The sequence below is a fragment of the Manacus candei genome, unplaced genomic scaffold (genome assembly GCF_025592945.1).
Source record: "Manacus candei isolate 608988 ecotype Guabito, Panama unplaced genomic scaffold, ASM2559294v1 h1tg000029l, whole genome shotgun sequence".
NCBI lineage: Eukaryota > Metazoa > Chordata > Aves > Passeriformes > Pipridae > Manacus > Manacus candei.
This window is the reverse complement of record NW_026138077.1, coordinates 972,485-991,500: the sequence shown is the minus strand read 5'-3', so window position 1 is coordinate 991,500 and position 19,016 is coordinate 972,485. Positions and strand designations below refer to the sequence as shown.

The 19,016-nt window shown below is 40.3% G+C and overlaps 1 protein-coding gene across 2 annotated transcripts in view; it reads left to right on the top strand.

Annotated features, from left to right (window-relative positions):
- ZNF804A (zinc finger protein 804A) overlaps positions 1-19,016 on the top strand; it is a 167,106-nt gene that overhangs the window by 6,053 nt on the left and 142,037 nt on the right. The gene's annotated exons all lie outside the window — the stretch shown is intronic.

Here is a 19,016-nt window from a genome sequence, read left to right as displayed (position 1 = left end):
GTCTCGTAGCTCAGAGATACACAACGTTAATTTTAACACGTTGCTCACACTCGGAAAACAGCGTTGCTAATATGTTGTTTTACCGTGGCTGCTGACTGGAAAACAGCAAGTTGGCTTCCGTGTTTTCAAGACCACGGATATTTTTCAAGTCCTTAAACTTATTAACCCTTTGCAAGGTGCAGGTTGAAGTCCTAAAGGTCTTGCCTTCCCTGTAGGCTCTGGGAACATACGGGTTCTCCGAGCTTCCTATCAGCAGGGATGTTGAAAAAACTGGTTAACTCTGAGTAGTGGATCCAAAGGACACTGAGTAGTGAGTGGCCTTTTAGTTCAGCATGTTGGGTTTTCATATAGGACTTAACTAAGTAGCTGCAAGATCTTGGATGCCCCTAGCTGGTGACAGTTGCAATATTTCCTTTTTGGAATGGCACTCAGCCATGCCAACAGGAACAATTAATCTCTGCAAAACCCAAAGCTATTGAAGAGATGCATCTTGAAATGTAGGGATGAGCTAAAATAACCCCACAAAATCAATCCCCCCGAGGATTTTCTATTATTGAATATCTTAATACAATTAATAATTATTTATAGGACAGTTTCTTTTAATGCTGCCTGTTGGTGGTGGAAAGTGAGTTGATTTTTTTTGTTTGCTCACTTGTGATTCAAATGTAAACATGGCAGAGGGAATGAGCCTTCCTAATTCAGCTGTCTGGCCAGTCCCTCATAAACAAATACTAGTCAGACCCTTTTATTTTTCCACGCATTTTTGGACCGAGAACAAATGTTTTTTTCTCCAGTGTTCTTGAGAGACTGTTTTATGATGAGCTGTGACTTACTGTGTTGTTTAAAAAAACCCAAAGTAAACAAAACAACATTTACTCACAAGGAGGCACAATATTTGTCATGTTTAACCTTGTTTGTTCAACAGAGATAAGAAACTGCCTGAAGGCATCGGGGAAACAGGAATTTTTAACTCATAGTGTAATTAATTGATTTTGTTAAAATACGTTTACAATTCCCTTTCTCTGAGGACTGGCCATGGCAGAGGTACAGATTGGGCAGAGGGTTTCATTTTTCCCTTGGCAGAGGATGTTTGTTCTGAAGCATCTGAGTTGTGTGTGGACATGAATTCCTGTGGAATCCTTTTTTTTTTTTTAATTTTTTTTTTTTTTTAAATTGACTCAGAGATTAAATTTCCAAATATTCTCAATATGGAATTTGAAATGGTGGTAGCTATACAAATAAAAGAGAATGCAAACTCTTCCTCCACTGCTGTAAGAACAAATCCACAAATAAGGCCTGGAGGGAGATCTCCTGATTGCTGCCCCCACTGCATATGATAAGGAACAGGGGTTTGTCATAAAATTCTTGAAATGTCTTGGTTGAGATTTGGGCTGAGAAACTGAGAGAGGTTTTTTTGTTTTGTTTTTAAAAGCTCATCTATATTCTGGCTTTGTACGAATGATTTAGGACTCGTCAGGCTTTTTGTCTGACCGTGCTGATTTGCATTTCTTTAAAATGATTTTTTTTGTGTGTGTGAAAATGATATTTTTAGAGAGGCTTCTTTCCCCAAGTAACAAGTGATCAGGCTACCTCCTCTGGGACCCAGCTGAACTCAAATATTCAGGTTGCAGGATTTCTTGCAGCCTGTGTGTAGATATATTGCTTACATTGGCCAAGTCTTGGTCAGATTGTTTTCTTGGTGCTGCAAACCATCCATTAGAATTTGCCTCTTTGCCTCATGGAAATGAATTTCTGGACTAGGAAAGCTGCTTGCTTTCCATCTAACTGGTAACATACTTCCACAGCAAATAAAAATCAGTGTGGTTGTCCCTGCCCATGGCACAGGGGTTGGAACTAAATGAGCTTTTAGGTCACTTCTAGCCCAGACTGTTCTGATTCTATGATCTGAGACCTGTAAGACTCTAACTGGGGAAAAAAAGCAAAGACATAAAAAGAGGGAAGTATTTTCTCTGTCAGTGTCCATAAAGTTTGTGGATTGCTTTTTTCAATAAATACACTTACAGCTTGATTTACGTGGCAGAATGTAGTTGTTTAAATAGCTGTGATTTCTAAGTATTTAATTTCTGCTGGAAGTGTTTTTGACAGGAAAGCACAATAGCCATTACAGAATAGTGTATCAGCTTCTCCTTCATCAAATGGATGTTGATAAAATGTCTGGAGTTAAAAGCTGGGGACACACTTGGGTCTGTGTCGGGTTGGGATGCACACAGGGGTCTGGCCAAGCAGTCCATGTGACACCTTGAGCCTAAATCCAGAAAGCAAAAAGCTTTTTTTTATTTTTTTTTAAGCTAGTCATTATTGAAATGGATAGTTATTTAGGGAAGGTTGCTTAAAGATGTTTAATCATATAGGATGTTTGGTCTTCCTTCCTTGGAAGGATGACATGTCGTGTTTTTTATACATGTTTGGTTAACTTGTTTTCATACCCCTAATCACTGATACTGAGAAAACAGAAAGCTCATAGGAGACACCTATTCTGTTAAATCAAAATCTCCTCCCCATTTTGAATAACACGGGAAAATGTTTATTTAAATGCTGAACACTCGTTTGGTTTGGTTTCTGAATTTAAAAAAAAAAGGCAAAGTAAAGAAGTGATATAAATAGGCTTCTTATATACTTGCCATAGTGTAACTGTGACTATATATATGTATATATACTGTGACTATAGTCTCCAGGTTGGGTTTTTTGTTCTTTTTTTATTTTATTTTTTTTAAGTATTCTGTTTTTACAAAATATTCTTAATTGTCAAAGAAAGTTTTTAGGTTTGCTTAAAAGTGAGACTCTGGAAACTTCATGTAATTGCATAAAGAACATTATGCTCTTTTACATGAGCAGTAAGCAACTGTTTATACAAATAAAGCAAGGTTGTTAGTAGCCTTTTTTTAAGCAAAATACCTTTTATTCCGCTTATTTATGAAACGTTCTTAAAATATAGTTAATGCTTCGAGTACTCTGGGGGTAGCAGTGGAACATACAACTGAATAGATGGGGTTTTTTTGCTCCTTTGCATTGATATTTCTAAAAGTAACATTGATTTTTTTTTTCTGATAAGTTTTAAGGAAAATATTTCATGAGGGAGAAAACTCCAGATAATATTTGCCTGTCCTTCTGCTGTGCAAATGAGCTGATAAATCATCTGACACCTGTTTGTTTGGCAAATAAGCGAATTTGCATGGAATATCAGGTAGAATTAAGGATTAGGAAGAGATTAAAGCAGTTTTAAAGGACCACTTCCAAAGGTTTGTGGGGTTTTAAGAGTGATGGCCTGTTGAGCAGAAAGAAAAGCTTTGCTACCAACAGGATGTCAGAAATGCTTGAGGGTTTCTTTATGAAACACCTTTGAGTGCTCGTGGGTATGGAAGTGTCAAGCAATGTAATTAGAAAAGTCTGGTGAAACCTGGTACCTGTAGTGTTTTGCTGGCAACTGCCCACGGTGATCAAGTGTGCCCAGAGAGGACCTGCTTTATAAAACACCGAGAAGTAAAGAAGGAAAAGTGGAGCTTTGCAGCGCTCTGGTTTCTGAAAGGAAACCGCAACTGGGTATGTGGAGGAAACAGAAATACCCAAGGAACTTCATAGAGAGAAAAGGTGGAGTTACCAAGTGATAACAAATTATTGCAGTGGCTGATATTAAGGTGGAACTGGAGAAAGGCCGTGGCAGAGGTTTGCCTTTCACTGTCAGCACATTCATGGTGGCAGTGGCCCTTGTCTGCCTCGTTTGCTCAGGTTCTTGCGCGGAGAAACCAGACGGACTTGGAGAATTTTTGGTCTGTCAGGCTTGTCTTGGAGATGTGTAATAGGAGGAAACAAGCTGAAGTTAAGAGATGGGAAATCCTGATCAGATACAAGGAAAAAGAAAAAAAATTGAGGGTGGTCAAGCACTGGAAAGAGGTGGTCAGAGAGACCGTGGCATGTCTGCCTTTGGAGGTGTCCAAAACTTGACTGAACGGCCCTAATTTACTGTGCTTTTAAGCAAAGCGTGGGTCTAAATGTCCCTTCCATGCTTAGTCAAGGTTACAGTTCCATGTTTGATCTGCAGGAGAGTAGCTTTTAATTTAATCTGTGTGATGAGGTTCCTCGGGGAGCGAGGCGTGTCACTGCACTGCCCTGCTCTCCCAGCCCTTTGGGAGCCCCCGGTGCTCGTGGCTTCCCTCATCCCAGATGAGGGCTGGCAGGCTGGCAGGAGGGGTGTCGGCACAAACCTCCTCTGGGGAGCCCCTCGTCTGTCAGAGGTCTGAGACACGGGGCTTGTTCCAGCTCCGAGTAACAAATAAATCAAATGCAACTATTAAATGGACTTAGGGTTTCTTCGTAGGGATTCCCGAGCTGAGTCATGCGATTCGCAGTCAGTGACCCAACTTGTAATTAGGAGAGATGATAGACTCGGAACTTGTCCAAAACTCATTCATATTTAGCTCTCACTCTCCACAAATCACATGCATTATCAGCAGGATTTTATTGATTACGCTTTTTCGTATTAAAAATTGCTGGAGTCTATAATCTTAATTTTGGAAAGGCTTTTAAAAGGTATTCAGGAGCACAACTGATGGAGGAATTGATTTGTTGTCATTAGAACAGCTTTATGCAGAGGCAAGGAAAACTCAAGCCAAGCATTCTCTAAAGGCATTTAGAGATACACTGCACTCCTGCATTTCTGGAGGTGCAGGTTGTTCCAAAGAGGGGGGAAATAAGGAAAAAACCATCCAGCTTATCTTCTTCAGCCTACAGAGCTCTCACACTGTGGTATGTGCAGTATGTACTTTCATAGTCTGAGTATATCCAGAAAACTGGTCAGGTATTTTGCATCTTTTCATACAACAGGTATGGTATGCTGATGGGTTGATTTTTTTGTTTGTTTGTTTTAATGTATGCTCATATTATAGACATATTTCTATATGTATTTTTTTGTTATCTTATATGAATATTTTTCTATATTACATTTTTAATGTACATTCTGTATATTCAGACCTATTGTTTAATGAATTGATGTGGCATTGTACTAATTTCTTGTAGCTCATGATTTATGTAGAGGAAATATGATTTTGGGGGAAGGCAGTTCCAAAGCTGAATCCTTCTTTTCTGTAAGAGGGGACTAGTTGATACAAAGAGTTTCCAGTTAGTTGACTGGGACTGAGCAGAAGACTAACCTTGAAGAAGTTCCTGTAGAGCAAATCTGTGCATGCAAAGATTGTGTGTGTTTTTCCTCGTCCCCATTACAGGTAGGAGAAATTCTGAGCTTGCCTTGGAGTGCTCTGGTCACTGCAGGGCCAGGTAGGTGGTGGCTAATGCTGACTGCATTGTAGCCAAGAGATGAGTGTGGATTTATTTTCAGATCAGTTAGCAGAGTAACTAGAGCTGTATATAATCACCTTCTAAAAAAAAAAATCTGTCAGAAGTTTTATGCATAGTAAATGTGAAAGCCACAATATGGAATAAATTATCAAATGGCTCAAGTTCAGAGTCTCTTTGAAGGCTACGGGGGGGGTAGAGGAAATTACACTTGTATTTTACACCTGACAAATTGAATTATAGCAACAAATCTGTATAATTACAATTCAGACCATGATTTATTCTTGGAGTTGGGTAATTAGAAGCAGGACTACACTTGAAGGTTCAAATTGGATTCTTAGAAAGAGTCCCTTACATGAATATGACCCGTACAGAAATCAGTGTTTTCATCTCTCCTATTTTAAGAATTTTGAATCATAATGTAAAGTGACTCATCCATTATTTCCTCGTCTCTTCATCAGCGAGACGAGCGAGAAATTGTTCCTTTGATTGTTTCCCTGCAAATGGGAAATCTTTACAGTTTCTTCTCTTTTCAGCAGGCATTCATAAATCCAATTAACATTAATGAGTCTCACATGTGCGCTTCGAGAGGAGAGGGGGGAAAAAAAATAACGGACCTTTTGTCTCTCCAAGTGTGTGTTCAGCTGCAGGAAAAGAAATGAAGAAAGGGGGTCTGGTGAGTTGCAGGTTGCAAAGTCAGGAGCTCCTGTCTCCTTCTGGAGTAGCTGACACGTTCCCCTGGTTCTCTCCCCTGTCAAGGGCCCTTGTAGGAGCTATAAATGCAGGATGAGCAGTGCTATCAGTGAAGTGGAGAGTGCTATTATTACCTCCAGTTCTAAGATTAATTACTAATAGGCCACGTTTTCAGCTGAATGGCAGGTTTGCAATAGGGTTAATGTGACTGTACTTCTGTCTCGTGACATAACTCCATGGGAACAGTGAGAAAAAGTAAAAAATATTAATAGCTCAGTGACCTATAAAGGAGTAATACTTAGTGCCCCTCCTCTGCCGAGTTCTCCTGGTGTCCCTCTAAAGAACAGGATCGATGTGGCAGGAAGTTAGGGACATTTTGTGTTATTCAGCAACATTTCTTGTTTACTTATGGGCACTCTTACAGCAGCTATGACTTTTCCCAATGACACAGGAGGTCTTGATCAAGCTCAGTGCTGTTAGCAAGTGAATGGGGTCTTGGTAAATTAAATACTGCCTCTAGAAAAGCATCTGCTCCTGTTGCTGGAAAAACAGTCTCAACACAGGGAATTTTGCTTAATTTAATTCGTTGCCAATTAACCCCAACATTTGATTATTGATTTGGGTACTGGGGTCGGGAAGGACGACTTCAGCTGAGGAAACATTCCCCTAAATTTGGCAGGGGTGAGGCTTGGGGTGGGGTGGGTGGCTCACAGCACTGTCACAACCCACCACAAGGAGGGTGGGGTCCACCCCAAGTCCCCCAGCAGATCCTCCTCCCAAACCTGCTGTGTGTCCCCGCTACACCTCCTCAGTCACAGCTGACATGCAAAAAGGCTCCAAAGAGCTCATTGCAGTATAAATACACTGAAACCATATGGTCTATCAGAATCATAATATCACTTCAGAGGTTTAGAAATAGCATGTTTATTAGCTGTAATCACTTCAAAATTTTCGTTTGAACGAATGTTTAAGTACTCAATATAGTTATATTTCCATACAAACCTTTTGTGCAGTTTGGTTTGGAATAGATGGCAGCATCATTCACCTCAAAAAAAAAAGAATGGTAAAGGGCTCTTTGGTCATCCCTGTGTCCAGCAGCCACCTATTAGGATTATGGTATAGAGGTACAGGTTGCAACTCACTCCACATAAGATGATCTAATGTATACATCTATATAGGATGCTCTGTGCTTTAAAATAACTGTTGTTGCACTTTTTTCTCAGGAAGCATTTCCTGAAACTATTACTATTTTGCAACTGTGCTTCCTTTGTGTTATTTGAAGTTAAACCCACTTTGTCCTGACTAATTACTGCCTCTCCTCAATGGTTACATCTTTCAGATATTTGTGAGCTGTAAGAATCCTCATTACTTGCATCTTTTCCAAGCTTGGCATGCTTAGCTGTTTTCCTCTTTCTTCATACATCAGTTCCTCCAGTCTTGATTATGGTGTGGCTTTTATTTGAACTCGCTCCAGCATTTCGGCACAGATCTATCTAAACGGTTCCCAGTAGTCCATATAAAAGGTGAATTAGAAGATTTCCAAGGATGTTGCTGGTGATTCCTTGATGTGTAGATTGTTGGGGGTGGATTGTGCAGTCTGCATTTATAGTGGCATGTGCTTATGCTATACATAGTCTCACCAGCATCATTGGGACCACTCACTTCATCCTATTCTTATCACTTCCCTGTTCCCTCCTCCACTCCTCAAATTCGTTGCCACAAATGCAGCATTTGGCTGTGGGTAGAGTTTTCAGTTTTCTGGAGTCTCTAGTTGTGCTATGACTTCTCCATTGCCTTTGACGTATCAGATATAGTTTTCAGCTTCTCAGGAAGGTGCTTTGATAAATCCTGGCTTCAAATACTTGTAAGATAGACTCGTTTGTATTTTTGTAAGAATAATGTGAACCTTGTCAGGAGCTGACAGATTTATTTCCTTCTGCACTGTTAATTGCTCTAAGTTGTGTATTTGTGTGAATATATTTGTTCTTTCTCTTGTGAACAGAGAGAATTAAAAATGAAGTAGTTCTACACAGTTAGAAACAAAAGTTTTATTTCTGACCTCTTTGTCTTTTACTCTTTGCCTTATTTCCCCCCTGTGTGTTTTTTTTCCCAGTCTGTGTAAAATCTCCCTAGCTTGGTTAGCATTCTGTGTCGTCCTGCTCTGTGCAAATCTCACCTTGATGGGTCCATTCATTTTCTAGGGCAGCTCTTTGACCTCCCAGTCCGTTCTAGCTGACCCTCCTTAAGTGATTTTTCTAGCTACTGGGGTGATCTGAATCCACTGAAGGTTTCTTTTTGGGGAAGAAAAAAAAAAGTCAAATTTGCTACTTACATGGCAAATATTTAGAAATACCTGCGTTGTGTTGAACTTGGATCTCACTGTTGATTCTTCTGCAGTCGTACAATTTAATTTTCTCAATTTTGCCATCCTGACTAGATTGTCATTCTTATCACTTACCATCTACCGCAACCATCATTTCTTCATAGACTGAATTTTTAAAATGACAGACATAAATTGAATGAAGTCAAGCTTCACAGCAGACAAATGCTAGACACCAATACCCCTAAATTAATTTTTAGCTGTAACAAAATATGAAAGCAGTCAAGACACGTGTGGTTATTTAATCTGAAGAAGCATCTTGCTTTTGCAACCTCCATTTCCCAGGGACGCCGCAGAGCGCCGGGCTGCAGAAATACGCGTTATTGTCGACTTTTTTCATAACAGGATTAGCTCTCACATCTGTCTGTTCTCTTTTACCCTTCGTGGCTGCGGGGAAGCAGAGGTCATAACTGGCTGAGGTTTTGTGTTGCTTTGCTTTGGGGCAGGCAGCTGGGCTGTTTTCCTCTGTCCCCCCTTCTCCGTGCTGGGAGCGAGGTGCCTGGGGGTCACTGGGGTGGCCCAGCTACGTTGCTTTCGCTCCGGATAAAGTACCAAAGTTGGCCGTGAAAGGAAGGAAAGGAAACACCATAAAACTTGAAAATGCAGTGCTGACAAGTTGTTATGCATCCTTGAACACTTTAAAAAATGAAATAAAATCCTGGCATACTAAGATTGCCTGGTGATCAATCATTTTCATGACAGAGCTCTGTATTTGAGAAATACTTGAAAGAAAATAAACAGATTTAGTGATTACTTTCCTTGATGTAACCCAACTCCTTTTTTTTTTTTTTTAACTGTATGGTAAACTTTAAAATTTTATGTTTCTTGCTGCCTTTTCTTACTTCCTTGTTCCATTTTATATCAATGATTTGGAGAAGTGGGAGCTGCTTATAACTACATTACTTGTAACTGAAAGGATGATTTGTTAAATGCAATTCTCTGTTATAGACCATGTCCTTTTTAATGTGCTCCTGCTTTACTTTTCTTTGTCACATTCTCTTTTCTGCATATTTTTCCTTTCTGCCTATACCTCCCTAATGATTGCTTTCTTTTTTTGTATTTTTTTTGAGGTTTGTGCCATTTCATATCCCAGATCTTTGCAAGCTACTTCTCAAAACCAGATGCCATTTTAGAACTAGATTAACTGCCTTTGCTCAGCCAGAAAATGAGAATTGAAGCTCTGAGCTTTTGTTTTGACATTTATGTTTTTTGTTAGAAGTAAAGGAACATTTTTGATTATGTTGTAAGAGCAAGGTCTCTAATATGGTCTTAATTGCTTTGCTTGTTAATTTGTTAGATCTGGTAAGATGTAATGATACCATTGCAGCTGGCATTTAGCTGATTGGAAAACCACAACAGTTTTTGTATTTAGGTGTTGCAAATGAGAGAATGGTAAAACTGGTTTATGCTGCTCTTATTTTGCTGCTTGTAATACTCCACTTTTGTTGTTGTGAGCAGTTACAAGTGAGAAGAATCCTCATAAAGCCTCACTAGACAGAACTCTGAAGTTTGTGTTTCTTAATGAGCGTGTAGTTATTGCTGCTGTTTCTTTTGATTAAAAACTGGCTTGAACACCAGGGTAAGTGTGTGGGTGTGCAGAGAAATACACATATATAAAATGTATTTTCAGGGTCACCATTTACTCTCATAATATGAACAGCATGATGAAGGTTGCATTCAGGTGGATGTGAGCAAGCAGGGTGTGATCTCTTGTAGAATTTTCTTGCAATAATGGTTTTTTTGGACAAGGAGATAATGGCAAAATTGAAGTCTGTTGTTTTAAACTGATGGTGAGCACTTAGTCTGATGTGAATTCCCTTCCAGGTCTGTAAGAGCTGTCAGTTGTAACAAAAAGACGAAAAGAAGTTATGAAAAAGTGATTTTGAAGGGATGAGGAGAGGGTGAGGCAGCAGAGTAGGACTTGGCTGGTAACAAAGAGCATGTATTGCTTCAACAGCATTGCAAGAAATGCTGAGGTGGGTTCAATTGCTGATAGCTGGAAGAGGGCAGTGTCCACACGGGAACAAAGATGGACTCTTCAGAGAAGTGTGTGACTCTCTGGCCATTGCTTGAACAGATCTCAAGGACCTGTGGCAGGATGTAGCTTTGCTCAAGTGTGTAATGAGCTACGTTGGGAATTGCTCCTTCTGGTGTGCTTGTGGGCTACGTAAAGTCAAAAAATCAAGGAGATACTGAAAAAGCATATACTGAAAATTTAACATTGCTTAAACTTTGTGTTTTCTGAAAGGCGTGGAGGAAAAACAAGGTTGTGAAGCTTTGGGCTTCTCCTGTCAAATCTCATCAAAGTTGAACAGTTTCCCTTCTGCTTTTTCCAGCTTGTCTCCCACAAGAACAGTGTTTCTAGATGACAGTAACAATCAAATACTCTGATAAACATATGTGTGGTAATTCAATGCTACCTGTGCATAGACACTCATGTGCTTGCTGGCCTGTGTATGTGCCTGGAAAATGGTCAGGCCCTGTGAGGAGTCAGGCACCAGTTATGTGATGTTTGGAGTGTGTAGAGAAGCTAAATGGCTGGAAAGCAGCTGCCTTGTTAGATGAAGCCACTTAAGGAGACATTTAGTGAGGAGGTAACATCTTTAAAAATATTTAGTGCCACTTGAAAAAGCAACTTTATGAAATATTTAAAAAACCAACATCTTTGAGGGGAAAGCTTAGTGGTTCTTGTGCAATAACATTCCTATCTTTTCGTGTTACAATCACTCAACTGATAGGAAGAACACCTCTTGATTATTTTATACTTAGATCCACTTACCACCTAGAAATACAGCTTGTCCTGAAATATATTAATTGCTTAAAGGTGTCAGATATCAGAAGAGAACTGGCTTTGTTACACTGTATTAAATGTGTTAGAATACTAGTTTAGTATGTTCAAATCATTAGGCAGGCAGGGATCATGAGCCTTTCTAGCACTTGAACACAGCACTCCTGACTCTTCATGGGATCAAAAAGTGGGGTTTTTGGAAAGATCCCTGTGTATGTTTTGCTTGCTTAAGCTGTATTAAATGCCAGTTTTCACTGTTACATTTAATTTCTTAATGAATGCAATAGATTTTCTGTTTTCTTTAATGTTGCCTGCATGTAAATTAAATTAATCCCATGGTAAATTCATACGTGCACTCGATCCTCTAACTGTCAAGCTTTTGTTGTTAGCCTTGCAACCATTTGTTTATCATCAGACTTGTTAAGTCTTATGTGTTGAGACCAAGACACGTACCAGTCATTCCCATTTCATTCTTCCCGAAGCAAAGTGTCCGTTTCACTCATTTTCAGTGTTTTTAACAACATCTTACAAGCTCTCAGTAAGTGGCAGCTTTTCAAATGGGCTCGTGTCTTGCTTTTCCACTAATAAAATGTACCATAAATGAGATATCTTGTATGGTCTGCTCTAACTGGGCAGTGGGGAGTGAATCACATGTTTATTCAGATGTTTGTGTCTAATATATATGTGCCTTTGGACACTTCAGGTATGTCTGACCTGTTGAATAGCCCAAAGATTGCTCCAATTTCTGCCTGTCTCCACGTGGTCTCCTCTGATCTGTGCCAACGAGTGGGAGTCAGGAGAGCATTACTTATGCCTCTCCTAGCAATAACTGGGGAATGTCTAAGTCAGTCATTGGGATGTAGGAATGATCACATTACCGTGGCTTAGAAATGTTACCCTGTGTAACCTGAGCATGCTTTTAGCCTGAGAGATGGTGAGCAGATCGATTCAGCTTAGCTTGCTTTCCTCCTAGGCCAAGGTGCTCTGAATTGCCTTGCCCTGCTCCCAGTTAAGGGCAGGCATGAGGGGTGTAACCTCCTGAGAACCTGGGGCTGCCTGTTTGAGCCGTAGGACCTGCACTGACATGACTTAAATGTTGTAACATTATTTTTGCCGGCATCTGCAGGGGGGTTGGAACCGGATGATCTTCAAGGCCCCCTTCCAGCCCAAACCATTCTGTGGTTCTGTGAATTGATTTTGGAGACCTGCTGTAGTCTTGAAGTGAATTACCTTGCCCCCTTTTAGCACACGTTGGTGTGGTTTGCACAGCAGTGCTGGGACAGGGGAACTCCACGAAATTAAACTCCCCTCTGTGACCCTAGCAAAATGCATGTTAGGCCATCAGTAAGGGTCCAACCCAATAACTGACCTTGGGACAGCTTTGAAACACATGAGTTGGGTCTAGGGCATCAGAATGAATATAATTTGAAGTCAAGGCCCTGATCTTCTTGTGGTACTTGGTTTATTTACAAGCACTGCATCAATCTAGAGATTCATCCTCTTGTGCAATTTCTTTATAATGTAGATGTGGCCATATGTCTACATATAATGTAGGCTGAGCTATTTCCAGAATCAGCATTTTACTCTGCAAGGTGAAAGTGCAGTTAGATATTATGCTGATAATAATTATAATTTCCTTTGCAGCGGGTAAGGTGATAAAGCAAGACAAAAATAAAACATTTCAAATTTTGTATTACATGCTTGCATGAAAACATTCCCTTTTGCACAGATGCATACAAAGCACACGAAATTCCTTCCCCGTGTTGTTGGCAATGTGTTTTACCAAGTTAAGGAGGCACAAGGGATGCAGGTCTGTAGAGCAAGATCATCAAACCCTGCAGTGTGTGCAGTGGATGGGCCTGAGGGCTTTTCCTTCCTGCTGGCTCTGATCTGCTCCAGTGGGCTGAAAGGCCAAGAGCAGGTGGAGTGTGTTAGGCGAGTCCTGGAGTACATCTTCCAGTGTCACGTGTGTGCTCCAGGACTTCTCCATGGTGTGAATCAACACGTGGGAAATGAGGGCAGTTGGGATGTCCAGAGGCTTCTGCTTTGGGAGATAAAGCACTACTGCAGACACATCTGCTTGTGTGCTCACTGCTGCCAAACAACATTTACTAGAAGCAGGTTTTTTCTTTCAGGTCAGAGGGATGAAAGTATGGCACAGTTTGATGGAATGTTTTCGTTAATTTAATTTATATTTGCAGTTGGGTTTGCTGTTTCTCCAGCAGAATATTCATGTGTGAATTAATTGGTCTGCTAATCATTCCAATCAGTGGGGGTAACATTTAGGTAAACACCCAAGAACTAAACTTTTAAGAAAAGTTCAAGCTCTCCCAGAGCATTTGAAAGCAGAATCAGTGTCATGTCCGTCTGTCTGTGTTGCCCTTAGATTGTGTCCTTCTGGCTTCATTTGGGGGTAATCATATCAGTAGGAAGAGCTGTACTTTCACTGTCTGCCCCTACGTTCTCCAGCTCTTCTCTCAATGATTGCATCTTTAAGTAGTTTATGCCTTCCACTTTATTGATCTAAGTTCACAAAATGAAACTTGTGATTTTCGCACTGCATATGTTTATTTCCTAATCTCTTTCCATTTAGGACTGTATAAACTGGGTCAGAAAAACAAGGCACAATCTTTGGAAATGTTATTTAAAGATGGTTAAACCTTTAAATGCTTTTTCATCTGACACTAGGCAGAGTTTGTTGTAGAATCCCAGTAATTAAGTCAGATCACGTGCTGTGCTTCACGGCCAGGGGACCAGCCTGGCACCAACACAGCAGAGCTGCCCTCTTGCATTTCCTTAGCACTTGTTCCCACATCACTGCATCAAAATAACTTCAAACTTCTGTCCAACCTTCTCTAATCACTTCCCTTAGATCCAGACATCTGCGAGATCATGGGAAAAAACCAGATTTAGCTTAAAGATATTAAAATAAATAAATTAAAGTCTGTTTTACTCTTGCTGTCTAGGACAGGGCTAGGACAGGGACTCTGATGGACAGCTCAGGATGTCTGAAAGCTCTGATTGCTCTTGCTCTGTCTTGCACCAGTGCTGCTTTGCAGTGGGACATTGCCAAGACTTCTCTTGGCTACAGAGCTCCTTCTGTGGCCAGAGGAGTGTGTGTTACCTCTCTGATGTATGTTCTTGTCAAGGGTCTTCTCCATGCTTTGATAACCTGAACAGCAAAGATTTCTCCCTGAAGTTGGTGGCAAAAGGCCTGTTGAGTTAAATGCTGGGGCTCCTTGCTCATAGTGTTGACTGTTTGTGTGAGACTTTTTTCCTTGATTATGTAAAATATGTGCAAATGTTTGCATTAGATGATGAGATGTGTACAACATGAACTTCTGGAACATTATTGCTCACTGTTGCTGCAGCAAAATGCTGAGATGTATATAAAAGGCTGTAGTATTTGTTAGAATATTGATTATTTTGTGCATTAAGAAACATGCATGTGAAATGAAGGAAGATAATACCTCTGTAGACTCCCCACTTTTTCAAAGGAAACCAGTGAAATGCCAAGCATGGTTTGTGTATAGGAGTATTTTACAGAGCTTAAATGATACCATTTTCCTATGGAACAAGGCACAGGCAGGTCACTTGTATATATTTTAAATTACAAGGTAGCGAGGTTGGTAGTGATGCATTTTCCTGTTGTTACTGATGTACAACCTGAGCTGACAACTCCCCTTAACAACTGGACATAACAGCCCTAAATGGGGTGACTGCTGCCTGCCTGTGCTGGCTCCTTCTGTTCAGCTGGCTTTTTGCCTACCTAGAAATTGCTCAATAAAAATCGAGTAAAATATATGGGCAGGTAGTGATCTTTGCAAAATCCCTACCAACCACCTTCCTTATTTTACCTCCCACATTTACTGTTTGTTGGCTCGGTAATATTAACTGCCTAGTTAAATTTAGAGGGGGGGAAAAATGACAGGCTTTTGTCAGCTGTAAGGAAGCTGATCAAGCTAATTTTCAAATAGATCGTGTAAGGTAAAAGAATAACGTACAAATTTTGATCTGAACTTGAAGTTTATAAGTGGCATAGTTAGAAACAGTCATTTATAAACCAGTAGTGTTGATAGCGAGGGGAAAATGCTGAGTGTTGAGAACGTCACAGTAGTAGTAATTGCAGGTCTTGCACCTTCTTTAAAAAGAAAAGAAACAAACCAAAACCAAAGAGCTCTTAAGTCCTTTTGGGTTCATTAAATGTTGTGTGGGTTGTAAATGCACATTTCTAGAGCAAAGCCACGTGTAATGCTGTATATTTTGGTCAAAGTGTCACCACTCTGACCTTTTGCTGCCACTTGGCGTAAGTGGTGCAAAACCCTGGAGTTTGGCGGGTTTTGTTGTGCGTGGCTTCATTGGGCTTCCTTTTTTTTTTTTTTCCTAGTTTTTGCTGGGCTTTGTTTCTGAGTTTTAGATTTTGATGGGAAAAGACTCGCAACTGGACTCGCTCTTGCCAGGTACATCCGAGGAAGATTAGTTGGCTCTGACTCAAAGCGAGCAGAAGGACAGGAGCGGTTCAGCACAGCTGGGGACGGGAGTGGGAAGCCAAAGCCTGGAAATAACCATTGGCCATGGTCTGGCAGGCGGGAGCGGGGATCAGATGACTCCCAGGAAGGGTGGGAGGGTGCTGCAGCATCTTTGTTGTGTGACATTGGAGGAACCTTGAGCCCATCTAATTTCCTTTGCCAAAAAGTAGTTTATTAAAAGCGGGATGTCCTTTGTGCTTTTTCTGTGTGGCAGCTTCTTGCAATTCCGACAGAAAAGCCCTGTAATTGAAATGGAGTGACTTCAGTCCGTATCCTGAATGCATCTGTTTGATATATTCAGTTTGGAAAAAAAGGGGAGGGGAAGTGTTAGAGGAGATAATGAGAGAAAAACTAATTAAATGCATTGCTTTGTGTTTTTTATGATCTTACTGCGGAAAAAAATATATATTAAATACTCTTCACTACTGCCCTCTTCTCTCCTGCTCTCTTCTATTTCATTTCAAAGCTGCAAGTTTTTTGTGGGAGAAGATTTTTTAAGTTTTTCTTTCAATGCTTTGAGATAATTCTGAATATTTGTCTTTTCTGCCAACTGACTGGACTCCTTGAATGCAAGTTTTGATGAGGGTATTTAGATGTATGAAAGGCTTGGGACGTATTTAAGCAACAGACCCCAGCTTAATTTTTCTTTGCATCTCATCCTCTTACAAGTTTCCAATATCTGTTAAATACTAGGAATTTCTTGGAGAGAATGGGAATTCCTGGTTACCTGATCAGCAGCTCTGGATACATCTCAGCCTGATGCCTGGGGTTTGGGCAGCCAAGTGCATGGCAAAGGAGACAGATTGCTCTTGCTCTGTCCAAGTGCTGCTAAATGCTTCTGTCTTTTTGGTCTCATGGAAGAGTAACAGGGTACACAAGTAGGCAGTTCAGGATGGGAAACAAACGTGGAGGAATTTGCCATTTTTCTTGATGATATAAGAGCTGCAAAGCTGTGATAAAATTATTACTGTTCTTTGCATCTAACGTTGGTTAGAGTTGGCAGGGAAGGTGTTCTTGCTCCCTACAGTTTGGTCCCAAAGTCCTGACACATCTTCAGCCCAAATGCTCGTATCTGTGGTCCCATTGGGAACCCCAGTCTCAGAATTTTTAGGGGTAAAAGAATAAAAATTAATAATAGTGAAAACCCAAACCAACACCCTTGAAAAGAAATCCCAAATAATCACCACCCCCCCCCCCAAAAAAAAAAAAAAATCCCCAAAACAACAGGATGGTCCATTACACAGGAGAAGATGTTTACACAGCGAGAAGCAGGAGAGCTCATCAGCTCCTTTATTCTTGTGTGGTTGGACTGGAGAAGTGGAGAATTTTCCCTTTTCCCTGTGAGTGCAGGGAATGTCCCATCAGAGTGAGCCCTGCTCTGCCCTGCTGTGGAGGCTTTCTCTTCCTTTGGCTGGTTCTGCTCTTTGCAGGTGACTCCTGTGATGTTGGGTTTTGTTTTCCTTCTGCTTTAATTGGTGTCTGCTTTTAGTTCAAAATCCGCTCATGGCGTTTAGGCTGTGTTACATTTATATATGTTATTTTAAAATCACAGCACTTGCTTTTTTTCCTTCCCCCCAGATCCCTGAGTAATTATAAGAAGGATAGATTGTTTTATCTACAGCTTTTCCAGGCACAGTAAGTTAGGCAAGAAGGTCATCTCTTTGCTCCTATTCAAAAATCTGTGTTGGCAACTTTTAACATTCTATATTCCCGTGGGAATTAGCCTAATAAGAGAAATGTAGGTAAAATCACAGTGATTTTGTGGAGGTCTGATAAGGAGGAAGAGTTTAATTGTTAATTATTGTCAAGGTAACAGTGACTGGTTTACATTTATAATATCTTACTGACAATTTACAAAGGAATTGGCCTGGAAGTCTACTTAGTAAGTTTAAAGTTAATATTCCTGGAAACATGTTGTGTCAGCACAGTCCCACTCATCTGCAAGACAGAACTTTAAAATAGATGCTTGTGGTTTACTATTTTATTACTAAATAATGAACACATAGACACAGTGCACCTCATATGTAGATTTTTTTGTAGGCTGTAGAGAATCATTCACTGTTCTGGTTGGATTATATATGCAGACTTTTTATTTGAGTGTTGACCTGTCTATCTGAACACAATTTCTTTGGAGCAGAGTGGGGATGAATACTGGACTGGGTGACAGACATTTGCAGTTCAGAAGATGGGTATTAGTTAACTTTGGGCAAATAAACCGAGAACAGAATGATTGGGATCTGTGGTGCCATCCTTGGTTTAAAAGTAACCAAGGGAATAAAGTAGAGGATTGATTTCTGAGAAGCAGAGGAGGTAGGCTGGAAATACAAGCTTTGTCCTTGAGGGCTCTAGTTCTAATGAACTGTAGTTCATTTTAAGCTGTGCTGTGGCCAGCTATCCAAGGTGGTGAAATCATAAAAAATGTGGGTTTTTTCTGGGAACCAGCAAAGGATTTTGTGTTAGAAATCCATAATTACTCTGATTTTATGTTTATATCTTATATGCTTTCAATTTAATAATTTTTGAAGCCTCTATCAACGAGTTCCTATGAAGATTTTGAGTGCTGTCAGACTGTTGGATTAGAGAAAAGTGCAATGGAAAGTAATCAGTATTAGCTGGTGAGATAAGACAGGGCAGGTGAAAATGCATTGACTGTTACCTGTCATCATCAAGCTGGGGCCTTAAGAGAAAACCTAGAACAATTTTTATATTTTTGACTCATTGTTATTGTTCCATTGAAATAGGAAAGGGACACTGTATTCTTTAAGGCTGTGGAAAAGGGGAATTAAAAAGACTGAGTCTCCCACAGCAGTTACTTTTATGGAGAGGAGTGTGGAGCTGCCAGGAAGGAGCTGGCTGTGACCTGTGAGGATTAAGTGTAGTTACAGCACCTCAAGGGAGAAGGGAGGTAAAGGCCTGGTCATAGTTTTAGTCAGAGGGATGCTTTCCCAGGAGAGGGAACTGCACCTGGGAACAGCCCTGACATGTGCAATGTGGTAATGGGCTCATGCTTTAATTCCCAAGGAATTTGAATTCGACTGTACTTAATTTTTAGTTGCTATCAATGCCATAATTTGAAGCAGCCTAAACTGATTATTTTATAGTGTAGTTTAGTATATTTGATTTAGATTATTATTCAAAGTTTAATGTATTTGCTTTAGTCCCTTATTTAAAGTATAAATCAACATGTAAGATAGGATGCATTTCAAGGGGAGGCTTTTAGTTCCTAATTCATCATGGCTTCAAGTGCCTGTTCTTGTGGGTATCAAATATTCCTTCATCTCCCTGACAGATGAAGGCATTTTAGACTTTGCCTTAG